This window comes from Nicotiana tabacum, chromosome 8 (genome assembly GCF_000715075.1).
Source record: "Nicotiana tabacum cultivar K326 chromosome 8, ASM71507v2, whole genome shotgun sequence".
Taxonomy (NCBI): domain Eukaryota; kingdom Viridiplantae; phylum Streptophyta; class Magnoliopsida; order Solanales; family Solanaceae; genus Nicotiana; species Nicotiana tabacum.
This window is the reverse complement of record NC_134087.1, coordinates 90,519,190-90,534,549: the sequence shown is the minus strand read 5'-3', so window position 1 is coordinate 90,534,549 and position 15,360 is coordinate 90,519,190. Positions and strand designations below refer to the sequence as shown.

General features: G+C 36.9%; 2 long non-coding RNA genes across 2 annotated transcripts; both read left to right on the top strand.

Annotated features, from left to right (window-relative positions):
• The first annotated feature begins 1,926 nt into the window (after positions 1-1,926).
• On the top strand, positions 1,927-11,346 carry LOC142162758 (uncharacterized). The gene is made up of 2 exons (XR_012694137.1): positions 1,927-2,643; positions 10,372-11,346. It is a non-coding gene; the product is annotated as an uncharacterized LOC142162758 (long non-coding RNA).
• A 277-nt stretch (positions 11,347-11,623) lies between these two features.
• Positions 11,624-14,996, top strand: LOC142162757 (uncharacterized). The gene is made up of 2 exons (XR_012694136.1): positions 11,624-12,533; positions 14,734-14,996. It is a non-coding gene; the product is annotated as an uncharacterized LOC142162757 (long non-coding RNA).
• Positions 14,997-15,360: the final 364 nt, after the last annotated feature.

The following is a 15,360-nucleotide window of genomic DNA, read 5'->3' as shown; positions in this document are numbered from 1 at the left end:
CGTACGAAGAAGTGGTACCTGAGACAAGAGGACTCATCGGTTTTGACGAAAAATAGATGATATTTATTCCTCGATCTTGCGAGTATTTATTTGTTGCCTTTCATCACCTTAAGGTACGGGTGTTAACCAAAAGGTCTCCTTGAGCAAGTAGACAAATTTTTGGTATAAAAAAGTTTTAATATATAAACTCGCCCCACTGCGAAGTGAAGAGAAATCCACGCGCTTAAAGTCAACACATAATCCTAATGGAGTTATTCCCGAGACAACTAGGTGGTCGAGTGATCAAGAAGCAACATTTTTCAAGCTTAGGGCGAGGTCTGACAAGAAAGATGAAACATATATAGCAGCCTTCTTATTAATTTGGCTATGTGCTTTTGTGTTTCCCTATAAGGCAGAGAACTTCATTCATCCCTAGACTTTTAAGATAGCAAGCATGATGGCAAACAGGCGAAAGATTAGCCTTGCGATCCCAGTTTTGGTGAGTATTTATCATGGTTTGAATAAGATTTTGTGTTCTTCCCAACTTGATCAAGTCAAAGTTTGTTTTTCCATCCATTATGTTTACGGTTGGCTCGCACATTACCTCAAAACCCATTATCCATTTGTTAAGGCTCCGTCTATCCCTTTGATGGTGGCATACTCAGGAGAAGGAGCTGCGAGGTACTTTGACAAAAATAATGCAAGAAAACGCATCCATAATAGGGAGGATATAGTTTGGACACCAACAATGTTAACCAATTCTCGTCCTTATTATTAAGTGGATAACGATGCCCCTCAAGAGTTGGAGTCAAATTACTTCATGAGCTTACGTTTTAATTACCTCCTTTTGAGGTATGATAACTCATTCATCATCGATCCATAGCCCGCATCAGTTTGGTCATCAATTTGGGTTTTACCAGAATGTCTTCGGTTTTGTGGAGAATAATATCCGTAGCGCCTCTCTAGATGAAGGTCTCAGATTTTGGAGGGTTTGCACACTATATCGGTCTATGTCATGTGAGGCTTTTCCTCCAACAGGAGATCCTGTGGAGAAACCTTTCTCCACCAATTATATGTCTTGGTGGGAGAAAGCGCATGGGAAGTTTCTCGAGAATAATCTACAAGCTATGGTAGAGAGTGTTGGGCTAAAATCTACTACTCTTTTAGGAGGTGAAGACCAAGGTGTTGGAAGGACGCTCTCAAAAGTCAAAGAATTACCTACTCCAACCCCAAAAGTAGTTACACAACATAAGAAAAGGAAGCTTAAATCCTTAAAGGCAACTTTGAAAAAGATGGTATGCACTTCAACAGATATAGAGAAACACCCCCAGTGGGTTTACTGGATTCTCTTTTCGAGGATATGAAGAAGACAAATATTTTGGATCTTTCTCCATTAGAGAGTTTACTGGATTCTCTTTTTGAGCTCGCCGTGTCATATGACCAAGAGCGATCCAATATGGCTGATAAGACGAGTTAAGATTCTAGATATGTAAATTTTGACCCTTCCCGAAATTTTATACATCTTAGGGTTTATATATTTCTTTTTGGTCTAATTTGCTATTTTTACTAGTTTGAACTCTTTTGCTCTATCTTATCTTAAAATATAAAATAAAAAATACTACAAAAAATATTTTCCCTTATTTTAGCTAGTTAATATTTTGTATAGTTAGTTTTACTCCTGAAAAATACAAAATAGCCTTGATATTTTATTTTCCAAAAAAGATAAGAAGAAATTTCAAAAAAAAAATAATAATATATTTACTTAGTTTAGTATTAAGTTGTAGGTTTTAAATATATATATATATATATCAAATAGTATTTAAATTACTTTAACATAGTTATCTTAATTTCTTTTTAATATTTCATGTTATTTAGATAAATAGTATTTTTAGTTAATCTTAAAAAGAATGAAAAATGAAAAAAAAACACAAAACAAACAAAGGGATTGAAACAAAAAACAAGAAAAGCAAAGAAATGAAAAAGAGTAACAAAGTTTGGAAAAAATGGAAGGAGGAAACTGAAGAAAGAAAAGGAACGAAAGAAATCAAAGGAATATTTTAGTGGTCCTCATTTTCCATCTTTCCTCCAAAATCACGTGCCCACCTAACAGAATTGGATCCCCTTTATCATTTTTCTGACATTTTCCTTTAGAGGAGGAACTACACATTAACTTTCTCCCCAAGATATAGAAGATATAAAAATCATACAAAGAGAGAAGAAAGAACGCCTAAAAAAATCTGCAGATGCTGACAGGCAGCGCCGCAAATTTTGAAAAAGGACCCCCCTGCCCGCCGTTCTTCTTCATTGTTGACGACCCAAAAAAAAAAGCGTCGGGCATCTTCTTCTTTAGCAAAGAAGCAGCACCAATCCTGAGTTTAAAAACCCCAACGGCAGAACCCCTCTACTCCACCAGCCATCACCTCCAGCCGAGCAACAACACCATGAACACCACCAAAATTGTAGCAAAGAGCAGTCCAAAAAAAAAAAAGACTGAAAACGACCACCATTTTCAGATCTAAAACACCCCAAATCACCTCTGAAACAAGTGGGTTTGGTTAGAATTGTAGTTGATCGCCTGAGGTTTCCGCGATCCGAAAGGCTCCGTTTGAAAGCTGCCCGATAATTGAGCTGCTGTAATTAAAGTTCACAGCTATCTACATAAAGGTTCAGCTTCTTTCTATTTTATTTCCTCTTCAATAATTTGGGTCATCGTATTTCGGTTTAACTTCAAGTTTTAGAGGATTGAACTTTGTTTATGAGTGCTTATGTTTAGTTTATCATTTTACTTGGCATAGTTGAAAATCCTGAATGAGTATTGAGTATTTATTTCAAATTTGTGGATCACAGAACTTTTATTTTGGTTTTGTATATATTTATTTATTTGTTTGTTTGTTGGGTCCCAAAATAACAATATACACTTATCATAAATCTTGCAAGCAAAGTATTAAGTTGGCAAAGTTGTTTTCAATCATATCGTCTATTTGTTTGATAGCTCTGTTTTAATGAAACGCGTATGGCTTGAAGCGAGGAACCCTATGTTGACGTTGTAGCAATTATCTGTATTCACATACCATTGTTTTAGTCATTTGTTTTATCTTCCCTTATTTTGAATAGTTTATTTTATTTGCAACTTCTTAAATGATAATTTTTTTAATCTAATAGATAATCTCTTTAATTACAATAATATCTAAATGTTACACTTATTCACAATACATCCATAAATTACAAACGATGTAGTTGGCTTTGGGCGTGATTTAATAAACCATTGTGACTATGGGTACGGTTCCCATGACATAGTTACGATGCCTAATTCCAAATTCGGGTGTGCATTTCATGTCACCCAACTCCAAATCTTAGCAACGTTAAATAAAATGTATCTCGGACTGCGGGTGCCTTTCATGTGGCGTGGTCCAAAGATGTGTTTTAGATGACGTTGAAGTCTTCCCTAAAATATTTGAAAGCGGTTAATAAGTTAAAAAAATTACACCATAAGTTTAAAACATGTATTAAAATCAGATAATAGGCCAATTGTAATAGTTTAAGTGACCGTGCTAGAACCACGGAATCCGGGGGTGCCTAACACCTTCCCCCCGGTTAACAGAACTCCTTATTCAGAATTTCTGTTCGCGGACTGTAAAACAGAGTCAATCTTTTCCTCGATTCGGGATTTGAACTAGTGACTTGGGACACCATAAAATTATCGCAAATGACGACTCTGAATCTCTAATAAATAAATCCCGTTTCGATTGTCACTTAAATTGGAAAAACTCCCTTATATACCCCTTTACGGGGGTGTAGGTAAAAAAGGAGGTGTGACAGCTCTGGCGACTCTGCTGGGGAAAAAAACCCAGAACTTCTGGTTCCGGGTTCAGAATTCGAACTTAGAATAGCTGTTATGATTGACTTTTATTTGTTATCTGATTTTTACATGTTTGAGCCTAATGTGCTAAATGCCGCTTTTTATCACTTTGATTTTGCTTGAACTGTATATAAATTGTTACGAAACCCTTTTTCTCTCTGAGTATTCTAAATCATCTGGGAAGTGTGCACTTCGTGTGACTTCTTTTCTGTTAGAGTCATATCTCAATTTTAGAACGAGGTTCGGATAAGTTGCAAAGCCGGTGAAGCTTCTATATTTCCGGTACGCTGCCCCCCTCGGCTCGAGCTGTCCGCTCGGGTAAGCCAGGTCTAGAACAATACACCTAGGTTTTAAACCTAGAATAACATAGCCTCATGACGGATCCCTAGTAGGAACGCTTGTTTGCATCACGTGCATTTGACTTTGGGGACTCAACACAAGGGTTGGGTCCGTCTAGGACTGGTGCACCCAAATTAAAAGACCATCCTGATGCATCTTACGTGCTACTTGCGTATCTCTTTGTTTCGGCTTGCATATTGACTGGCTTCTAGAATAAGGAAAGAAAATGAAAAAAATAGAAAAAGGAAAAATCAAAAAAAAAAAGAAGAAAAAAGAAAAGAGAGTGAGATGGAGGTATTTGAAATATCCTGAAACTCTGCCGAAATTTTGAAAAATGGAAAAAGAGGTCATTTCAAAATAAGTCATATTTTTCTGTTCCGTCAAAACTGGGCGAACTACGCGGGTCTGATTCTCACCGGATGTGAGATACGTAGGCAAACTTCATTGGTTCCGGCCCATAATATTTTTTCAAAAATTCAAAAATATTTTCCTTTACTTCCTTCTTTAGAAAAGTCTTTATCTTAGACCCCAATATTTTAAAAAAAAAAATCTAAAAATATTTTTCTTTACTTCCTTCTTTAGAAAATTCCTTATTTTAGACCCCAATTTTCAAATCCAAAAATATTTTTCTTTACTTCCTTCTTTAGAAAAGTCTTTCTTCGAGCCCACAATTTTCAAAAAAAAAAATCCAAAAATATTTCATTTTTCTTTAGAAGTTCACCTTTCGAAATTTGAAAAGAAAAAGTCAAGATTCAAAAATAATTTGTTTTCTCTTTAGAAGTCTTTCCTTCATAAATCCCAAAATAAAAGTCCAAAAAAATCCAAAAATATTTCCTTTCTTCTTTAGAAGTTTTTCTTTTGAAATTTCCAGAAAGAAAAAAGAAAAAAGAAAAAGAAGTTAAAATTCAGAAGAAAAAAAATTATATTTTTTCTCTTCTTTAGACGTCTTTCTTTTCAAAAATTCTTTTTTTTAAAAAAAAAAAAACAAATCTAAATCCAAAAATATTTTCTTTCTTCTTTATAAGTTTCTCTTTCAGAAATTAAAAAAAATCAAAAAAAAGAGTTAGTTTATTTACTTTATTCTCAATCTTCCCGAACTACGCAAGATCTGATTCATGTTCCCACATGATACGTATGCAACCCACATTAGGTTCGATCACCATTATAAAGAAATAAAAAAAATGAAGAAATGAAAAAATATTGATAATAATAAGGACTGACTGAGTCCATTCTAACATGTTTTGTTTTGAATTGTGGAGAAAGTTGAGGTGGTCGGTTTGTGGTAAGCTGGAAACACAAGATCTAAGGAAAAATGATAACTAACATCGAAGGTGTTACAAGTGCTCAAGAAACTCAGGGTCAGAGGGTTCAACAAGAGTCTACTGTGTTTGAGAAAAATAGAATACTGAAACAGCAAATGACCGAAATGTGTCAAGCATGAGCCAGTGGTCGAGGACAGCCTCGTCATGAGTCACAATTTGCTATACAACAAGAGCAGTACCACTCTCCTGAGTACCACTCGTACTCATTCGATCTTCCTACAAAGATTGAGAAGCCTGCCCGAAAGATGATACAGGAAGAAATGACCCAAAGAGTAAAAAGCTTAGAACAACGGTTGAAAAACATGCAAGGGTTGGTAGGTCAAAAGAGTGTTGCCTTCAAAGATCTATGTATGTTCCCCGATGTCCACTTGCTGCCTGGTTCCAAGACTCCCAAATTTGAAAAGTATGATGGACATGGAGATCCCATAGCCCACCTGAAAAGGTATTGCAATCAACTGAGAGGTGCGGGAAGAAATGAAGAATTGTTGATGGCTTATTTTGGAAAGCCTTACGGGAGTAGCCTCCGAATGGTTTATGGATCAAGACACGTCTCGTTGGTATGTCTGGGATGACATGGCACAGGCCTTTGTCAAATAGTTTCAATACAACATTGACATTACCCCAGACCGCAATTCCCTTTCAAACTTGAAGAAGAAACCAACTGAAAGTTTCAGGGAATATGCCATTAAATGGAGAGAGCAAACAGCTAGAGTTAGGCCACCCATGGACGACCACGAGCTAATCACTGTCTTCCTTCACGCTCAAGAGCCAGATTATTTTCAAAACATGATGGCCGCAGTTGGAAAATCCTTCTCGGAAGCAATCAAAATGGGAGAAATGGTAGAGAACAGTTTTAAGACAGGCAAAATTATAAGTCAAGCAGTTCTTCAAGCCGCAACTCAGGCTGTCCAAGTTGAATTTGATAATTTCAGTGGCACGAATGAGAAGGATGAAGAAATCATGATGACAACAAGTTCGAGAAGAGGTCCCAGGAAAACACCTCGAAGGTATGCGCAGCCTCATCAGGTTTCCCATGACTCCCCTGAGCATTGCTATCCACCTCAGAACCCACAATGCTCTGTCACTCCACATCAGTATGTTGTCCAGCCACCAAAATACCCCAGAAGGTGAGCACGAGCATCACAAAATCTCCACCAGCCTCCACAAAATTTTCAAATGCCCTATAACCCACATCTAAACCAGGGGTATAGAAGGGAACAAAGGCTGAAAGATAATTTTACACCAATAGGAGAGTCCTATGCAAGCTTGTTTGAGAAATTAAAGCAGTATGACATGATTGCACCTATTCCTCCAAATCATGTGGACCCCCATGCAAGAAGCTTTGACCCTTCTAAAAGGTATGAATACCATTCTAATGCCCAGGGGCACAATGTTGAAAGCTGCCGGGATTTGAAAAGAGAAATAGAAATGATGATCCAGAAAAATCTGATTGTGATTCAAGACAGTGACACCCAGAATATCGCGCAGAATCCTTTACCTGTACATCATTATGCACACTTTGTGGGGATGATGCGTGGTGACAGGGAGTATGAGAATCCTCTCGGGAATTTTCTAACTGAAGTTAATGATTTTGAAATTGGAGAAGTCTCTGCTGATTCTGATGAGCAAATTTGTGGCTAAATGTCAAGCTTAGCAATTGAAAAGTCATTCACTCCTCATTAGGAAGGAATCTTGGTAGCTTGTTTTGATGTTTTTCTATTATCTAGGTTATTTTAGGGTTGCGATCCAGATTTTATTTGTTTTATTTAGTCAAACCCTTCTATCCCTCCATTTTGTTTGTGTGAGTCTTGTCTTTCTGTTTTGTTGCTATTTTCATTAGCTAGGTTATTTAGGGTTGTAACTCGGATTTTAGGTTGTTTGTCTTGTTGTTTACTCAATGAAATACAGTTTGTCCTTTTGTGTCATTCCATACTTAGTTCTTTTTCCGCTAGTTTTAATGACATGACATGCATGCAGAATTTTTGGCCAGATCTTAGAAAATTGATTTAAGTTTGAATTGGACAACTGAGGAAAAGGCATTTTTGAGGATGAATAAAGAGTTGAAATACTTTGGAACTAAGGTCGAGTAAAATTCACCTTCAAATCATTGTGAAGATCGGGCTTGAGGATGTTTAATCAATTGAAGTTTGTTGGAAAGTTTGACATTAAGGGATGGAAAGTGTCTTGTGACCACGACAAACCAAGAAGACAGTCATGTTCATCAATGCTGTAATCGCGAAAAGATACTATGTTTGGCATTCTCGAGGCTGGGAGGCCCTTTTTCTGCTACCCAAACACTTTATATCCTTCGCTACCCCTTTTGAGTCTGTGCTATTTTCTTTGACCACCTCTTTTGGAATCAAGTTTAGAGTCAAGAGTCAAAAGAAAAAAGAAAAAAAAGTTCATGTCCCAAGAGTACAAACTGGGGCAATTTTCAAGTGAAAAAAAATGAAGAAGAAAAGAACTGGCAAAGGTCCATGCCCTCAGAAAATAGAAGCTGGGGTAACCTGTTTTGAAAACAAAAAAAAAAGACAAAGAAAGAAAACGAAAGATGAAAAAATAGTTAGGTCAGATGTTTGAACTATGTTAGACCTAATTCCTTTAAAAAGGATACGTAGGTAGCCTCACGGTTCGGTCCAACCAAATAAGAGTTCAGAAAAGAGAAAACAAATCCAAAAAAATCCCATGTATCTGAAACTAGGGCAAATATTTTGTTGTACTTTTAAAAGAGTCGATTCCAAGAGTTGTAAGTCCACAACCCCTTTGTTTTGAGTCTACGTGGAGCCTTCATGCCAACCCTTCTGCCCAACCCTATCCAAAAACTTCCAAATAAAGACCTCCCGATATGCCTTCAAGAATGCCAAGAAAAGCATGCAATGAGCAACGATTGTCACGCGATATAGAACACTGTCAAGTTGCCCACACAAGAAAGCAACAGAAAGAAAAAGAAAAATGAGAGAGTCTTACTAGTGAAAACCTCCACAGGCACTGTAAGGCGACGGTAAACAGAGATGAATAAATGAGAGAGACTTGTTGGTGAAAACCCCTTGGACACTACTTGTCGAAAGTGAGTCGTGAAGCTGATGCGAAGAATTGGCATAAACAAGCCCGACTTCAAAGGTCATAAGAATGGTAAAAGGGAAGATTGGATTAGTTTGGTAGATCGACCGTTAAGTCCAAAATGCATGTCATGATCATTAAGGCTAGTTATTGAAAAAAAAGAAAAAAAAAAGAACTCTTCCTTCTGTCCTTCCGACAGGGGCATTTCTTGTTAATACTTGTTTCTTTGCATCATTGTGTCCTTCACTCCGAGTCGGTCCTTGTCAAAACAAGCAAGAAAAGATTTCAAAATCTTCTATCAGCTTTTCAATTGCATAAAGCAAATTTGGCCAGCACTAAGTTGTTTCTGTCAATATACCTTGAGGATTCATACAAAGGCTTCTCTAAAAAGACTCTTCTCAGCCTACTTGGCGCAAGAAAGATAACAGGTGATTCTCTTTGACAGACAAATTGCTCAAAAAGCAGAAAGTCATTCAAGATATCGGAAAGGGTCACCTAGGCAAAGATATCCAGTTGAGATAAGGCTGATTGAGCCGCAAGTACAAATGATACTAGGTGTGAAACAATTAGGGTTGATGCAGAGCAAAAGTCTCTTGAAGCCGACTTAAGCTGATTGAGCAGAAGCCAAGCTGCCCAAGACTCAAGGCCACAAACCGACCACCATTTTCAAAACTAACAAATTTCTTTGTATGAAATAGGAACAAAGCGGTGCAAGGAAAGTGATTCAAAAAGAGAAAAAAAAAAGAAAAAAAACAACAACAAAAAAGAAGAAAAAGAAAAGACGAGAAGAGCCGACAAAGGGAAGTTTCTCAAATCTGTGCCTTTATTTGTCTTGCTATTATGCAAAAATTTTGCCATTGATCTTCACATTTTTCCTCCTAGGATAAAAAGTCCTAGTCTGATGGATTTTCTTCCAAATATAAATCTTAGTCTGATGAATTTTTCTCCTAAGATAGAAAACCTAGTCTGATGAACTTTCTTCTAGGATCACTATCTTAGTCTGATGAATTTTTCTCCTAAGATAGAGAACCTAGTCTGATGAATTTTCTCATAGGATCAAAATCTTAGTCGGATGAATCTTTCTCCTAAGATAATAAATTAGAAGACCTAGTCTGATGACTTTTCTCCTAGGATCAAAATCTTAGTCTGATGAATTTTTCTCCTAAGATAGAAGACCTAGTCTGATGAACTTTCTCCTAGGATAGATGTCTTAGTCTGATGAATTTTTCTCCTAAGATAGAAAACCTAGTCTGATGAATTTTCTCCTAAGATCAAAATCTTAGTCTGATGAATCTTTCTCCTAAGATTACAAAAAGAGGACCTAGTCTGATGAACTTTCTCCTAGGATCAAAATCTTAGTCTGATGAATTTTTCTCCTAAGATAGAAGACCTAGTCTGATGAACTTTCTTCTAGGATAGAAATCTTAGTCGGATGAATCTTTCTCCTAAGATACCAAAAAAAAAAGAAGAGAAAAAGGACCTAGTCTGATGAATTTTCTCCTAGGATTAACGTCTTAGTCTGATGAATCTTTCTCCTAAGATAGAAACCTAGTCTGACGAATTTTCTCCTAGGATATTTTGGAAAAAAAGGAAGTCTGGAATTGAAAAAAAGGGGGTCAATTTTTAGTTTTCTTAAGTTATCAATGTTTAGTTTTCTTGAAATCAGGGGTCCTGCCTGGAGAATAGGGTCAGTCTTTACTTTAGTCAAGCTTAGTTTATAGTTTTACTAGTCTATTCTTTAGTTTACTCTCATCATTGCATCAATAGTACAAGTGGTTTACAATTTTGCTAACAACTCACAAATCTTCCTAGTGCAAACTGGGATAGAAAAAATTTCTTTTCTGTTTTGTTGTAATCAGGCGCCCACCTGGAGAACAAGGGAAGACAACTCAAGTTTCAAGGGAAAGCAGTTTCGAAGGAAGACAACTCGAGTTTCAAGGGAAAGCAGTTTCAAAGGAAGACAGTTCAAGTTTCAACGGAAAATAGTTCAAGGTGCAAGGGAAAACAGTGTCAAGTAACAAGAGAAGACGATTCAAGTTTAGCAATCAGGCGCCCGCCTAGAAAATAAGAGAATTCAATTCAGAATGTAATTCAGGTCAACAACAAAAGAAGCTCGCGTCAAGAATGCGAGTCAGCAGTCCAAGATGATCAACATAAGTTAGTCACAATCCAGAATAAAAAAGAAAAAAACAAAAAGAAAGACAAGAAGTGAATCCAAATGCAGAAGTTAATGAAAGATGTGAGCTGCTCAAGACAGGGCTGAGGTCACAAGCTCTGCATGTCCCGTTTTGGTCTGAAAAGCTGAAGAAGAACGAACCAGAACCTGAAACTAGCAAGCGTCAAGGTTCAAATCTAAAGTCTGCATGAAGAACCACTCGAGACTCAAGATCAAGCTTCAGAAGACTTATAGATAGGAATCTTGTAACTCGTAGTTGATAGGCTTAGCTAGTCTTTTTCATATTTTTATTTTTGATGTAACATCAGGACCGCGGACCGGAACCTCGGCGGAATGACACCTCGACCGGATCTTCACCTCGGCATACTCCATCATCTCACTCACCTCTGAACTATACGTGGCCGGATTCCTTTATAGCCAAAAATATTTAGGCAGCTCAGATACCAGGGCTCGGTCACATTCTCCTTTCTCTTAGTTTTTGGCCTCTCCAAATAAGGGTCGGGTCAAAAAAACCTGTCTTGTTATTCTTTGTCTGAAAACTCTTCGCATTTCCAGTCAAAGAGGGGCAGCTATAGACATGTAAATTTTGACCCTCCCCGAAATTTTACTTATCTTAGGGTTTATATATTTCTTTTTGGTCTAATTGCTATTTTTACTAGTTTGAACTCTTTTGCGCTATCTTATCTTAAAAAATAAAAAAAATACAAAAAATATTTTCCCTTATTTTAGTTAGATGATATTTTGTATAGTTAGTTTTACTCCTGAAAAATACAAAATAGCCTTTACATTTTATTTTCCACAAAAGATAAGAAGAAATTTCAAAAAATAATAATAATATATTTACTTAGTTTAGTATTAAGTTGTAGGTTTTTTTTAATATATATAATATCAAAAAGTATTTAAATTACTTTAACATAGTTATCTTAATTTCTTTTTAATATTTCATGTTATTTAGATAAATAGTATTTTTAGTTAATCTTAAAAAGAATGAAAAATGAAAAAAAACACAAAACAAGCAAAGGGATTGAAACAAAAAACAAGAAAAGCAAAGAAATGAAAAAGAGTAACAAAGTTTGGAAAAAACGGAAGAAGGAAACTGAGGAAAGAAAAGGAACAAAAGAAATCAAAGGAATATTTTAGTGGTCCCCATTTTCCATCTTTCCTCCAAAATCATGTGCCCACCTAACAGAATTGGATTCCTTTATTATTTTTCTGACATTTTTCTTTAGAGGGGGAACTATACATTAGCTTTCTCCCCAAGATATAGAAGATATAAAAACCATACAAAGAGAGAAGAAAGAACGCCTAAAAAAAATTTGCAGAAGGCTGACAGGCAGCGCCGCAAATTCTGAAATAGGACCCCTCCTGCCCGCCGTTCTTCTTCATTATTGACGACCCAAAAAAAAAAAGAAATACGCCGGCCATCTTCTTCTTTAGCAAAGAAGCAGCACCAATCCTGAGTTTAAAACCCCCAGCGGCAGAACCCCTCTACTCCACTAGCCATCACCTCCAGCCGAGCAACAACACCATGAACACCACCAAAATTGCAGCAAAGAGCAGTCCAAAAAAAAAAGACTGAAAACGACCACCATTTTCTGATCTAAAACACCCCAAACCACCTCTGAAACAACTGGAGCTTGGTCGACTTTCTTGAGTCGGGTTTGAGTTGGGGGCAACAAGTGGGTTTCGTTAGAACTGTAGTTGATCGCCTGAGGTTTCCGCGATCCGAAAGGCTCCGTTTGAAAGCTTCCCGATAATTGAGCTGCTGTAATTAAAGTTCACAACCATCTACATAAAGGTTCAGCTTCTTTCTATTTTATTTCCTCTTCAATAATTTGGGTCATCGTATTTCGGTTTAACTTCAAGTTTTAGAGGATTGAACTTTGTTTATGAGTACTTATGTTTAGTTCATCATTTTACTTGGCATAGTTGAAAATCCTAAATGAGTATTGAGTGTTTATTTCAAATTTGTGGATCACAGAACTTTTATTTTGGTTTTGTATATATTTATTTATTTGTTTGTTGGGTCCCAAAATAGCAATATACACTTATCATAGATCTTGCAAGCAAAGTATTAAGTTGTCAAAGTTGTTTTCAATCATATCGTCCATTTGTTTGATAGCTCTGTTTAATGAAACGCGTATGGCTTGAAGCGAGGAATCCTCTGTTGACGTTGTAGCAATTATCTGTATTCACATACCATTGTTTTAGTCATTCATTTTATCTTCCCTTATTTTGAATAGTTTATTTTTTGCAACTTCTTAAATGATAATTTTTTTAATCTAATAGATAATTTCTTTCATTACAATAATATCTAAATGTTACACTTATTCACAATACATCCATAAATCACAAACGATGTAGCTGGCTTTGGGCGCGATTTAATAAACCATTGTGACTATGGGTACGGTTCCTGTGACATAGTTACGATGCCTAATTCCAAATTCGGGTGTGCATTTTATGTGACCCAACTCTAAATCTTAGCAACGTTAAATAAAATGTGCCTCGGACTGCGGGTGCCTTTCATGTGGCGTGGTCCAAAGATGTATTTTATATGACGTTGAAGTCTTCCCTAAAATATTTGAAAGCGGTTAATAAGTTAAAAATTGCACCGTAGGTTTAAAACATGTATTAAAATCAGATAATAGGCCAATTGTAATTGTTTAAGCGACCGTGCTAGAACCACGGAATCCGGGAGTGCCTAACACCTTCCCCCGGGTTAACAGAACTCCTTATTCGGAATTTCTGTTCGCGGACTGTAAAACAGAGTCAATCTTTTCCTCAATTCGGGATTTAAACTGGTGACTTGGGCACCATAAAATTATCCCAAGTGGTGACTCTGAATCTCTAATAAATAAATCCCATTTCGATTGTCACTTAAATTGGAAAAACTCCCTTATATACCCCTTTACGGGGGTGTAGGTAAGAAAAGGAGGTGTGACAAAGATAAGAAGCTAGAGCTGAATTCTTATGACTTAGATCTATGACATGATCTGGAAACAAAAGAAGGGTGATATTTCCTAAATGCCCTATAGCCTCTCAGTTATAAGTGTGGCGCGAAATATACTCATAAGTGTGACTCTACTAGTCACGACTTTGTATACTTCCTAGGACACGATCTGCTCTAATACTACTTTATCACGCCCAAAACTTGGGGAGGCGTGGCTGGCACCCGGTGCCTTACTGGCCCGAGCGAACCACTCTGTAACTCTTTTTTTTGTAACTATCACGGGCATAGCCACAACTCATAATGTATAACTATAAATAGGCAAACGTTGTATCAATGAACCATCACTCTTAAAACATAAATACATATGAGCCGTCAAGACCTCTGACATACTGTACAAAATGAACCTCTGTCTATAAAGCCTCTAAGATTATTTGACATCAAATGGAACAAGGTACCGACCTACCCATAAGTCTGTAGTGGAGTTTTATCGATCCTTCGTTGAATACCAATCTCGTCTACTATAAGGGCTCGTCAAACTGATTATCTATACCTGCAATCATAAATGCAACGTCCCCAACAAAAGGACGTCAGTACGAATAATGTACCGAGTATGTAAGGCAGAACTGAAACAAAATCATAATTCAACATTAACTAAAGACATATTGTGACGAAAATTCAGGCCTATGCAAAATAATCTAGAATATTAGAAATGGAACTATTGACAGCAGAATAAAGCTTCAAATGATTATGGCATTATATATGCACCACCACCTGATCAGCTGGTATACATTGATGATTTTACCCACAGTGGCCGAGATGATATGATGGGATGCCCTCAGAGGCCTGATGATGTTATGAAACATGTACCTATGCACGATATGACATTCATACGTATATGCATGACACTATAATTATTTCATGATTTACAGAGTTATCCAGACTTACAGGTTGAGTCATGTACTGTATGTTTCTTCCATGTTTGTTATGTACTTATTTATGTGCCTTACATACTCGGTACATCATTCGTAATGACGTCCCTTTTGCCCAGGGATGCTGCATTTCATGCCTGCAGGCCCGATAAACAGGTCGAGAGTCCTCCAAGTAGGCTATCAGCTCAGCGAAAGATGTTGGTGCACTCCATTTTCTTCGGAGTTGCTTGTTTGGTTAGTATGATTTAGACGTGTATTGTTTGGTATGGCGGGACTCTGTCCTGACCTTTATGAAAATTATGTATTCTTAGAGGCTTGTAGACAGATGTCATTGTATGGCCTTGTCATCCTATGTTCAGTATACGAGTGGTTATTTTGGTCTTATAGGAAGTATGTCTTATGTATAAGTTGGTATCACATGTTGTATTCTACTTATCTCACGGTAGCCTTCCGGCTAAATTATCTATGATAGTATGACATGAAAAGATACGTTATGTTAGTACTCGGTTGAGTAAGGTACTGGGTGCCCGTCGCGGCCTATCGGTTTGGGTTGTGACAAAAGTGGTATCTGAGCAGTTCTTTCCTAGGAAGTCTACAAGTCGTGTCTAGTAGAGTCTTGTTTTATGGGTGTGTCGTGCACCTCACTTATAAGTAGGAGGCTACAGGGAATTTAGGACTGTCACTCTTTCTTCTTACTCTAGATCGTGTGGTAGAGCTCAGTTATAAGAACTCAATTTCCTAAACTC